This window comes from Musa acuminata, chromosome BXJ3-7 (genome assembly GCF_036884655.1).
Source record: "Musa acuminata AAA Group cultivar baxijiao chromosome BXJ3-7, Cavendish_Baxijiao_AAA, whole genome shotgun sequence".
Taxonomy (NCBI): Eukaryota; Viridiplantae; Streptophyta; class Magnoliopsida; order Zingiberales; family Musaceae; genus Musa; species Musa acuminata.
In genome coordinates this window covers 22,760,904-22,772,440 of record NC_088355.1, presented here as the reverse complement: position 1 = coordinate 22,772,440, position 11,537 = coordinate 22,760,904, and the positions used below count along the sequence as shown (strand labels likewise).

The 11,537-nt window shown below is 42.5% G+C and overlaps 1 long non-coding RNA gene across 1 annotated transcript; it reads left to right on the top strand.

Annotated features, from left to right (window-relative positions):
• The first annotated feature begins 443 nt into the window (after positions 1-443).
• LOC135642408 (uncharacterized) lies at positions 444-10,560 on the top strand. Its single transcript, XR_010497966.1, has 3 exons — positions 444-2,043; positions 4,319-8,043; positions 10,237-10,560. It is a non-coding gene; the product is annotated as an uncharacterized LOC135642408 (long non-coding RNA).
• Positions 10,561-11,537: the final 977 nt, after the last annotated feature.

Below are 11,537 nucleotides of genomic sequence, written 5' to 3'. Positions count from 1 at the left end.
TCGTTGACGCAAAAGCGAGAAAGGGCAGCAACAGTTGCTGCCCTCGATCTGCGTGCGTGAAGCGCAGCCGAAGGCGGGCAGCACAGGGGCTGCGTCTGCAGTAGCCGGCCGGCGGCCTGCTTGCAGTAGCCTTGCTGCCGGCGGGGCTGGTAGCCCACGGGCAGAGGCGCCGCAGGGCAGCGGCGCTTGCCGTCGCAGGGCAGCGGTGTCTACCGCCGTAGGGCAGCGACGCCTGTCGCCGCTGCGCCTGCGGGCGAACCCTCCCCTTCTTCAGGAGTCTTTGGGAACATACTCGTTGAAAGCGATATCCCATGTCTCATCGGTATGAGACCTCCGGGCGAACCCCGAACCCCCCCCCCCCCCCCCCCCCCCCCCACAGGGGCGGTCGCCCGGCGGGACAACGCCGCCTGGGGAGGCAGCGATGCCTGCGGGGGAGCCCACCTGCAGTGTAATATCCCTCGCTTTTAAAAATTATTAATAAAGATTTATATGTAAATTGGAGGACCTATATGTAAATATAGAAATTACAAGGACTAAACTGCTAAGTTGCAAAAAAAAAGAAAAAAAAAGGGAAAACCGAAAATTCGGTATTATCCCACCGCCTCCCACGCACTCTGTTTCTTCCAGAAACAGAGAGAGCGGTGGGGCGTGAGGAGAAGAAGGAGAGTGGTAGAAGAAGAGAGGAAGAAGAGGGAGAAGAGAAGAAGAAGAAGAAGAAGAAGAAGAAGAGGGAAAAGAAGAGAGGAGGAAGAAGAGGGAGTAGAGAAGAAGAAGAAGGAGAAGAAGAAGAAGAGGAGGTGGCTGCAGCGAGGGCTGCAGCGAGAAGCTGTGGGGCGTGGGGAGAAGAAGAGAGGAAGAAGAGGGAGAAGAGAAGAAGAAGAAGAAGAAGAAGAGAAGAGGATAGCTGCGGCAAGGCTGCAGCGAGAAGGTGTGTGGGGTTGGGGAGGAAAAAGGGAAGAGGAGAAGAAGAGGGAAAAGAGAGGGAAGAGGGAGAGGAGCGAGAGGTGGCAGCAGCTAGGGCTGCAGCACCTCTGTTTCCTGCAGGTGGAAACAGAGGAGAGGTGTGGGGCGTTCGAAGAGGAGAAGAAGAAGAAGAGGAAGAGAAGAGGAAGAGGAAGCAGGGGAAGAGGTTGTGATACCTCTGTTTCCTGCAGAGGAAACAGAGGAGAGGGTGTGGGTGACGTCGGGGAGAAGAAGGGGAGGAAGGAGAAGAAGAGAAGAAGAAGAAAGGAAGGAAAAGGAAGAGGAGAAGGGAAGAAAGTAGCTGCGGCTGCGGTTGTGGCAGCTGCAACTGTGGCAGGGAAAGAAGAAGAGAAAGGAAGAAGGGGAGGAGAGGAAGAAGAGTAGGGGCTGCGGCTGCGGCGATGGCAGCTGCAGTTGGAAGAGAAGAAGGAGAGGAAGATGAGCAGGGGAGGAAGAAAAGGCTGTGGCCGTGGCTGAGGCTGCGACTGCAGCATGCAGCTGGGAAAGAAGAGAAGGAAAGGAAGAAGAAGAGAAAGGAAGAAGGGAAGGAGAGGAAGAAGAGAAGGGGCTACGGCTGCGGCGATGGCAGCTGCAGTTGGAAGAGAAGATGGAGAGGAAGATGAGTAGGGGAGGAAGAAGAGGCTGCGAATGTGGTGGCTGCGGCCGTGGCTGCGACTCCGGCTGCGGCTGCAACGTTGGCTGCGGTAGCTGCGGCAGCGGTGGTGGCTGCAGTAGCTGCAGTAGCTGCTTTTGGGAAAGAGAAAGAGTAGGAACGAGAGAAGGGAAGAAGGAAATAGTGCAGTGGAAGGGAGCTGCGGTTGTGACCGCAGTTGCGGTCGTGGCTGCGATTGTGGCAGCGGCAGCGGCGGCGGCTGTGGCAGCTACGTTTGGGAAAGAAAAAAAGAAGGAATGAGAGTAAGAGAGAGCAGGTGACTGTGCTTCGATGTTCGACACGTGATGTAGTTACGAAGAAAGGAAGAAAACGGGAGCACAAAACGAAACAGAGAGAGGACACGGAGAAAAAGTAGAAGGATTTGGGCTGGCACCTTCTTTGGATCTTCGGATCGAAATCTTTGAAAGGCAAGTTCCCTGATCGTTTCTCCTATAATTGCTTTGATATTTCTTATTGCAAGTTTCCCACTTGTTTCGATCCTTTCTATTGCAAGTTCCCTGATCGTTTCTCCTATAATTGCTTTGATATTTCTTATTGCAAGTTTCCCACTTGTTTCGATCCTTTCTATTGCAAGTTCCCTGATCGTTTCTCCTATAATTGCTTTGATATTTCTTATTGCAAGTTTCCCACTTGTTTCGATCCTTTCTATTGCAAGTTCCCTGATCGTTTCTCCTATAATTGCTTTGATATTTCTTATTGCAAGTTTCCCACTTGTTTCGATCCTTTCTATTGCAAGTTCCCTGATCGTTTCTCCTATAATTGCTCTGATATGTCTTATTGCAAGTATCCTGATCTTCCTTACTGCCATTTTTATCTCTACTTTTGCTTTGAATATGAGGAACTTTGAATTGTTCTAGCCTTGCATTTGTTATATCTCCTGTTTAAACGTAACGATTCGAATCTGTGCAACTTTTGAGATTCTGACCTTTTGATACCGAGCTGCCTATAAGTCTTTGTTGGAAACTCTGATTTGTTCAAAACTGATTTCATTGGAAACTAGACTCGTAGACCTTTCTTTGATATATGGATTGAAAGATCTGAAATCCAAACACCTGCCCAGTTATCTGTTGAATCTGACATTATGAATTCTGCCAACAGAGATTTTGTTCTATGACTCTTGCTTACCAAATTATTTGTAACTCTCTCTGTTGGACAGTTCAATTCATATGAAGCCTGTCTTATCTGAAAGTATTATCCAATGATTATTTCTGAGTAAACTGGAGCACGATTGATAGTTTGAATCATTTGTTCAATGTGCCTTCTGTATTCTGCCAGAAATCGAGCTTTGGTCGATTTCCCATATTCTGGTTTCATTCCTTTGGAAATTGATATCCTTTAGCCTTCTTATTCAATTGAGCTTTATATTACTACTTTGAATTCTTGTATGCTCTTGTTCTTAAAATTATTGCATTCTTGAAAACTGTTGTGTAACGTTTATGCTATATCGTATTGACTCATATAGGCACATGTATATCCTATTGTTCCGCATTTGCTTTCGATATGTGCCTATTCCAGTTTCATTCCTTTGGACATTGAATTCATCAAATCTTCTTATTGAATTGAGTTATTTGTGATTGCTTGGATTCCATATGTGCCCTTGCTTTCAATTCCCTTCAAATCTGAATATACTTGTGAAAGATTATTGCTTACTTCGGATTGACTCGTAAAGGCACATGTACGTTTGTTGTTCCGCGTGTGCTTCCGATATATGCTACTTATTGTTGAAACTGCCCTTTTGTACTCTGGTGTGTGGGATTGTCTGGACCTTTGCCAGAAATGGTAAAGGGTATGCGCTATTTGCCCGCTTTGTGGGGTCCCGTTATGTGGGATATTCTGGACCTTTGCCATAAATGGTAAAGGGTATGCGCTTGTTGCCCGCTTTGAGGGTATGTGATTAGAGCCTGCGATGCTCTGCCGGCCCCCTTTGACTTCACCTAGACGTGGGTGGATGGAGCTCCCAGACGTGGGAGACTTTTGTCAGGTGGTCATTCAGAAATGGATGAATCACATTCTGATTGAGATCCCACTACACCTTCTGTATGTTTGATATGATATCCAGAGCTTTGGTTATGTGTTTCTGTACATGCTTTGGGTAAGATTGATATGTTTGCAACGTCAAAGACGACGTTTGAGCTTCTGTACGATATTTGTTTTCGATATGCTCTGAAATGCTTCATTCACTGATGATATGCTTCGAAATGTTCCATATGCCGTTGATATGCTCCGGAACATTTCATATGCCATTGATATGCTCCAATTACTCTGTGCTCCATTTGCTATGAACTGATATGTTCTGAAATGTCCTATCTGCCATTGATATGTTCCAATTACTCTGTGCTCCATTTGCTATGAACAGATATGTTCTGAAATGTCCTATCTGCCATTGATATGTTCCAATTACTCTGTGCTCCAATTGCTATGAACTGATATGTTCTGAAATGTCCTATCTGCCATTGATATGTTCCAATTACTCTATGCCCCATTCGTTATGGATCAAATATGTTTTTGAATGACATGATACGTATGATTTGGTATCTATTGAGATGGTATCCTTGAGAATTCTTGTATTCTGCCTTGCATTATGATACCTTACTCATTTGAAACCGTTCCTTTTGTTCTGAATATGCTTTGTCACTTGCTGAGCCGTTTTTGGCTCACTCCGTTGTTATATAAATCTTTCAGGTCAGCTTGTCACTCTTCGAGATGTTTGATTTGGGCTGAGGCAGTGGATAGCTATTCAGAATAATGGGCAAGTCTGGTTGGTTATTACGATATTGTTGTATAAGTATGTCTTGTATGTAATGAAATGTTGTCGATGAACCGAAATGGATATACTGTGTCAAAGTGTTAGGAGATCTCTCTTATTTGGAATTTCAGAATGTTAAGCCTAATTTATGGTGATATGAACTTGTGGTGAATAGTTGGAGTTCTGATTGTATAATTTATTTAGCTTGTGGATTTATAAATGTTGTTCATGTTTGTCAAGTTGGCTTGGGTTGCCATAAATGTGAATTATCGAGTGATGTGATATATGACTATAAACTGCACAGGTTTTATGGATGTGAATATGAATAGAATGTTTTCAGTGTCCTCAAACGTTAGTTTGTATCCTGGATTGGTCTGTGACAAAAATTTTAAAAATCATGGATATTTAGAGGGGCGTGACAGAGGTGGTATCAGAGCATTGTTTGAGGATTACTGAAATATTTGATATGTTGACGTGCAAAATATATTGAGGTCTAATGAAACTATAGTGATTGGTGGAAATTTTCTTTGATGTATTTTAGGAATCTAGGATGACGATGACATTTAGTCCTCCTACTTCATCTGATTTTGATTAATTAAGTGGGATGAAAGGGGTAATCGGGGATATTGAATCAGAGTGGCGCAGCGGAAGCATGGTGGACCTAATTTCATTGGTGGTAGAAAAATGAATGATGCAAACAGAGAAGATATTTGATGTACAAAATTGTTTTGATGATCAAAAGATTTCTTTTGCCACCTTATATTGGAAGTAGAGGCTGATTATTATTGGCAACAATGAAAAGAATTTTTGGAGATCAGTGACAAGAATGATAAGGACAAGTTTACCAATAAGAATATGATTGGAAATGAATCAGAAAGTAATGACAAGAGGGTCAAGACATTTGGATTTTGAAAAGGAAAGTCACCACCAAAGACTTAATCATGTGTGAATTACAAGTTAAATTATGAAACAAGTTTGTGTTTTCGGGTGATTGGAGTCTATTTTGCTTGTAGAAAGTTGGATCATAAAATAAAAGTTTGCCCTTTGAACAAGAAGAAAGAGTCACTGCCTCCTAAATCATCAGCCCATGTAAGAGTGTATGCTATCACTGAATATGATTCTGAAACTTCTGAATTAGTGGCCAAAGGTATTATGCATGGTTATGAAAGAATGCAAATATTTGTTCGACCATGGGTCCAATCTACGATTTGATTCGTTATATTTTGCTTATCACTTGGGTATTCAACCTAGACCACTACATTATGTGCTATAAGTAAATACGATCATTGGAGATTCTTTGATAACGAAGTTGAATCTGGTCCTCTTGTCTGATTCTTATTGGAGAACTTGAACTTTTGCTGATTTAGTTCTCCTAGAGATTTGGAGTTTTGATATTATACTTGGTATGGATTGGCTATCTTCCTAACATACCAGTATGGATTGGTATATAACAAATGATCACTTTTTGCATATTTGATCAGCCGATCTTTTATTTTGAGAGTATTGGACATTATTTATCTCCTTGCCTAATGTATCCCAGGATGACTTGTTTGGATTACCTCCAAATGTGATTTTGCTTTTGATTTGGTCCTTGGGACAATCCTAAAATCTAAGCCTCTCTACAGAAAGATATCATTTGAGTAAGTGGAATTAGAAAAGCAACTACAAGGATTATTAAATGAGGATTTTATTTGGCTTAATATTTCATCATGGGGTGCTCCGGTGTTAGTTAAAAGAAATGTATGGAACATTGAGGCTTTGTAATGATTATAGACAGTTGAATTAGGTGACCATCAAAAACGAGTATTTTCTGAAGTAACGACTTGCACGATTAATTACAGGGTACGCAAGTATTTTTAGAAATTGATTGAAGGTCGGGTTACCGTCTATTGAGGATCAAGGAGGAGAATATTTCGGTCACTCGTGTATAATTATGTAATTGTATTGTATTGATGAAACTATTTAAGAGTAGGAGGAGGAAATAAAGATATCATAATCCTCATCTTTTCATCGATTGAGCTATGATCAATTTAGAGGACTAAATTTTCTTTTAAGGGGGGGAGAGTGTAATATCCCTCGCTTTTAAAAATTATTAATAAAGATTTATATGTAAATTGGAGGACCTATATGTAAATATAGAAATTACAAGGACTAAACTGCTAAGTTGCAAAAAAAAAGAAAAAAAAAGGGAAAATCGAAAATTCGGTATTATCCCACCGCCTCCCACGCACTCTGTTTCTTCCAGAAACAGAGAGAGCGGTGGGGCGTGAGGAGAAGAAGGAGAGTGGTAGAAGAAGAGAGGAAGAAGAGGGAGAAGAGAAGAAGAAGAAGAAGAAGAAGAAGAAGAGGGAAAAGAAGAGAGGAGGAAGAAGAGGGAGTAGAGAAGAAGAAGAAGGAGAAGAAGAAGAAGAGGAGGTGGCTGCAGCGAGGGCTGCAGCGAGAAGCTGTGGGGCGTGGGGAGAAGAAGAGAGGAAGAAGAGGGAGAAGAGAAGAAGAAGAAGAAGAAGAAGAGAAGAGGATAGCTGCAGCAAGGCTGCAGCGAGAAGGTGTGTGGGGTTGGGGAGGAAAAAGGGAAGAGGAGAAGAAGAGGGAAAAGAGAGGGAAGAGGGAGAGGAGCGAGAGGTGGCAGCAGCTAGGGCTGCAGCACCTCTGTTTCCTGCAGGTGGAAACAGAGGAGAGGTGTGGGGCGTTCGAAGAGGAGAAGAAGAAGAAGAGGAAGAGAAGAGGAAGAGGAAGCAGGGGAAGAGGTTGTGATACCTCTGTTTCCTGCAGAGGAAACAGAGGAGAGGGTGTGGGTGACGTCGGGGAGAAGAAGGGGAGGAAGGAGAAGAAGAGAAGAAGAAGAAAGGAAGGAAAAGGAAGAGGAGAAGGGAAGAAAGTAGCTACGGCTGCGGTTGTGGCAGCTGCAGCTGTGGCAGGGAAAGAAGAAGACAAAGGAAGAAGGGGAGGAGAGGAAGAAGAGTAGGGGCTGCGGCTGCGGCGATGGCAGCTGCAGTTGGAAGAGAAGAAGGAGAGGAAGATGAGCAGGGGAGGAAGAAAAGGCTGTGGCCGTGGCTGAGGCTGCGACTGCAGCATGCAGCTGGGAAAGAAGAGAAGGAAAGGAAGAAGAAGAGAAAGGAAGAAGGGAAGGAGAGGAAGAAGAGAAGGGGCTACGGCTGCGGCGATGGCAGCTGCAGTTGGAAGAGAAGAAGGAGAGGAAGATGAGCAGGGGAGGAAGAAGAGGCTACGAATGTGGTGGCTGCGGCCGTGGCTGCGACTCCGGCTGCGGCTGCAACGTTGGCTGCGGTAGCTGCGGCAGCGGTGGTGGCTGCAGTAGCTGCAGTAGCTGCTTTTGGGAAAGAGAAAGAGTAGGAACGAGAGAAGGGAAGAAGGAAATAGTGCAGTGGAAGGGAGCTGCGGTTGTGACCGCAGTTGCGGTCGTGGCTGCGATTGTGGCAGCGGCAGCGGCGGCGGCTGTGGCAGCTGCGTTTGGGAAAGAAAAAAAGAAGGAATGAGAGTAAGAGAGAGCAGGTGACTGTGCCTCGATGTTCGACACGTGATGTAGTTACGAAGAAAGGAAGAAAACGGGAGCACAAAACGAAACAGAGAGAGGACACGGAGAAAAAGTAGAAGGATTTGGGCTGGCACCTTCTTTGGATCTTCGGATCGAAATCTTTGAAAGGCAAGTTCCCTGATCGTTTCTCCTATAATTGCTTTGATATTTCTTATTGCAAGTTTCCCACTTGTTTCGATCCTTTCTATTGCAACTTCCCTGATCGTTTCTCCTATAATTGCTTTGATATTTCTTATTGCAAGTTTCCCACTTGTTTCGATCCTTTCTATTGCAAGTTCCCTGATCGTTTCTCCTATAATTGCTTTGATATTTCTTATTGCAAGTTTCCCACTTGTTTCGATCCTTTCTATTGCAAGTTCCCTGATCGTTTCTCCTATAATTGCTCTGATATGTCTTATTGCAAGTATCCTGATCTTCCTTACTGCCATTTTTATCTCTACTTTTGCTTTGAATATGAGGAACTTTGAATTGTTCTAGCCTTGCATTTGTTATATCTCCTGTTTAAACGTAACGATTCGAATCTGTGCAACTTTTGAGATTCTGACCTTTTGATACCGAGCTGCCTATAAGTCTTTGTTGGAAACTCTGATTTGTTCAAAACTGATTTCATTGGAAACTAGACTCGTAGACCTTTCTTTGATATATGGATTGAAAGATCTGAAATCCAAACACCTGCCCAGTTATCTGTTAATCTGACATTATGAATTCTGCCAACAGAGATTTTGTTCTATGACTCTTGCTTACCAAATTATTTGTAACTCTCTCTGTTGGACAGTTCAAATCATATGAAGCCTGTCTTATCTGAAAGTATTATCCAATGATTATTTCTGAGTAAACTGGAGCACGATTGATAGTTTGAATCATTTGTTCAATGTGCCTTCTGTATTCTGCCAGAAATCGAGCTTTGGTCGATTTCCCATATTCTGGTTTCATTCCTTTGGAAATTGATATCCTTTAGCCTTCTTATTCAATTGAGCTTTATATTACTACTTTGAATTCTTGTATGCTCTTGTTCTTAAAATTATTGCATTCTTGAAAACTGTTGTGTAACGTTTATGCTATATCGTATTGACTCATATAGGCACATGTATATCCTATTGTTCCGCATTTGCTTTCGATATGTGCCTATTCCAGTTTCATTCCTTTGGACATTGAATTCATCAAATCTTCTTATTGAATTGAGTTATTTGTGATTGCTTGGATTCCATATGTGCCCTTGCTTTCAATTCCCTTCAAATCTGAATATACTTGTGAAAGATTATTGCTTACTTCGGATTGACTCGTAAAGGCACATGTACGTTTGTTGTTCCGCGTGTGCTTCCGATATATGCTACTTATTGTTGAAACTGCCCTTTTGTACTCTGGTGTGTGGGATTGTCTGGACCTTTGCCAGAAATGGTAAAGGGTATGCGCTATTTGCCCGCTTTGTGGGGTCCCGTTATGTGGGATATTCTGGACCTTTGCCATAAATGGTAAAGGGTATGCGCTTGTTGCCCGCTTTGAGGGTATGTGATTAGAGCCTGCGATGCTCTGCCGGCCCCCTTTGACTTCACCTAGACGTGGGTGGATGGAGCTCCCAGACGTGGGAGACTTTTGTCAGGTGGTCATTCAGAAATGGATGAATCACATTCTGACTGAGATCCCACTACACCTTCTGTATGTTTGATATGATATCCAGAGCTTTGGTTATGTGTTTCTGTACATGCTTTGGATAAGATTGATATGTTTGCAACGTCAAAGACGACGTTTGAGCTTCTGTACGATATTTGTTTTCGATATGCTCTGAAATGCTTCATTCACTGATGATATGCTTCGAAATGTTCCATATGCCGTTGATATGCTCCGGAACATTTCATATGCCATTGATATGCTCCAATTACTCTGTGCTCCATTTGCTATGAACTGATATGTTCTGAAATGTCCTATCTGTCATTGATATGTTCCAATTACTCTGTGCTCCATTTGCTATGAACAGATATGTTCTGAAATGTCCTATCTGCCATTGATATGTTCCAATTACTCTGTGCTCCAATTGCTATGAACTGATATGTTCTGAAATGTCCTATCTGCCATTGATATGTTCCAATTACTCTATGCCCCATTCGTTATGGATCAAATATGTTTTTGAATGACATGATACGTATGATTTGGTATCTATTGAGATGGTATCCTTGAGAATTCTTGTATTCTGCCTTGCATTATGATACCTTACTCGTTTGAAACCGTTCCTTTTGTTCTGAATATGCTTTGTCACTTGCTGAGCCGTTTTTGGCTCACTCCGTTGTTATATAAATCTTTCAGGTCAGCTTGTCACTCTTCGAGATGTTTGATTTGGGCTGAGGCAGTGGATAGCTATTCAGAATAATGGGCAAGTCTGGTTGGTTATTACGATATTGTTGTATAAGTATGTCTTGTATGTAATGAAATGTTGTCGATGAACCGAAATGGATATACTGTGTCAAAGTGTTAGGAGATCTCTCTTATTTGGAATTTCAGAATGTTAAGCCTAATTTATGGTGATATGAACTTGTGGTGAATAGTTGGAGTTCTGATTGTATAATTTATTTAGCTTGTGGATTTATAAATGTTGTTCATGTTTGTCAAGTTGGCTTGGGTTGCCATAAATGTGAATTATCGAGTGATGTGATATATGACTATAAACTGCACAGGTTTTATGGATGTGAATATGAATAGAATGTTTTCAGTGTCCTCAAACGTTAGTTTGGATCCTGGATTGGTCTGTGATAAAAATTTTAAAAATCATGGATATTTAGAGGGGCGTGACATGCAGCGGCAGCGTCACCAGCGGGCGTGCCGCCTGCAGGCGAGGGCAGTGCCCTCGCCCCGCCGCACAGGCCGCCTCCAGCAGGGTGGTGGCGGCGGCGGCAGCAACAAAGGATAGTAGGGCATTAGGGTTTTATGGAAAAAAGACAATTTTACCCCTCGAAATTTAAGAAATTCCAGTTTCTATCTTTTGTCCAAATTACGAAAATACCCCTATAAATTCAGAAATTCCCTACATGTCCCTGATTTCAGCAAATATTAATTAATTAAAAGGTTTGGTTGATTATTATTTTTATTATTATCTAGTAGTCCTACATGATGATGATTATTTATACATGTGATGTATGATGTGTGGACGGATGATCATGGACCGTGTGATGTGTGTACTTGTGATTATTATTATTGAGGTCTGCGAACCTCCATTATATTTCTCGTTTATTGTCGAGTCTGCGTGCTTATGATTAAGTTGTAATCACATGAGGAGGCGCAGCGGGAGTGTGGATGCGATAGTGGGACCCACGAGACGGACGATCGTGATGCATGGAGATGCATCAAGATGTCGACGAAACCGACGAGGACGAGATGGACAATCAGAGGGCATGGAGATGCACCGTTGCACACATAGATCTTTATGTGAGTGATTAGGCCTACTGGCTCGGGCCTAATCATATTAGGTTGTGGTCCATGATCATCTGGTGTGATTGCTTATACACATACTAGATATGTATATATATTTGCATGCGATGTAGATATATATGAAATATGTATATGTGTGACATGTCATATTAGGAGACCAAATTATAGAAACATCTCTCGAT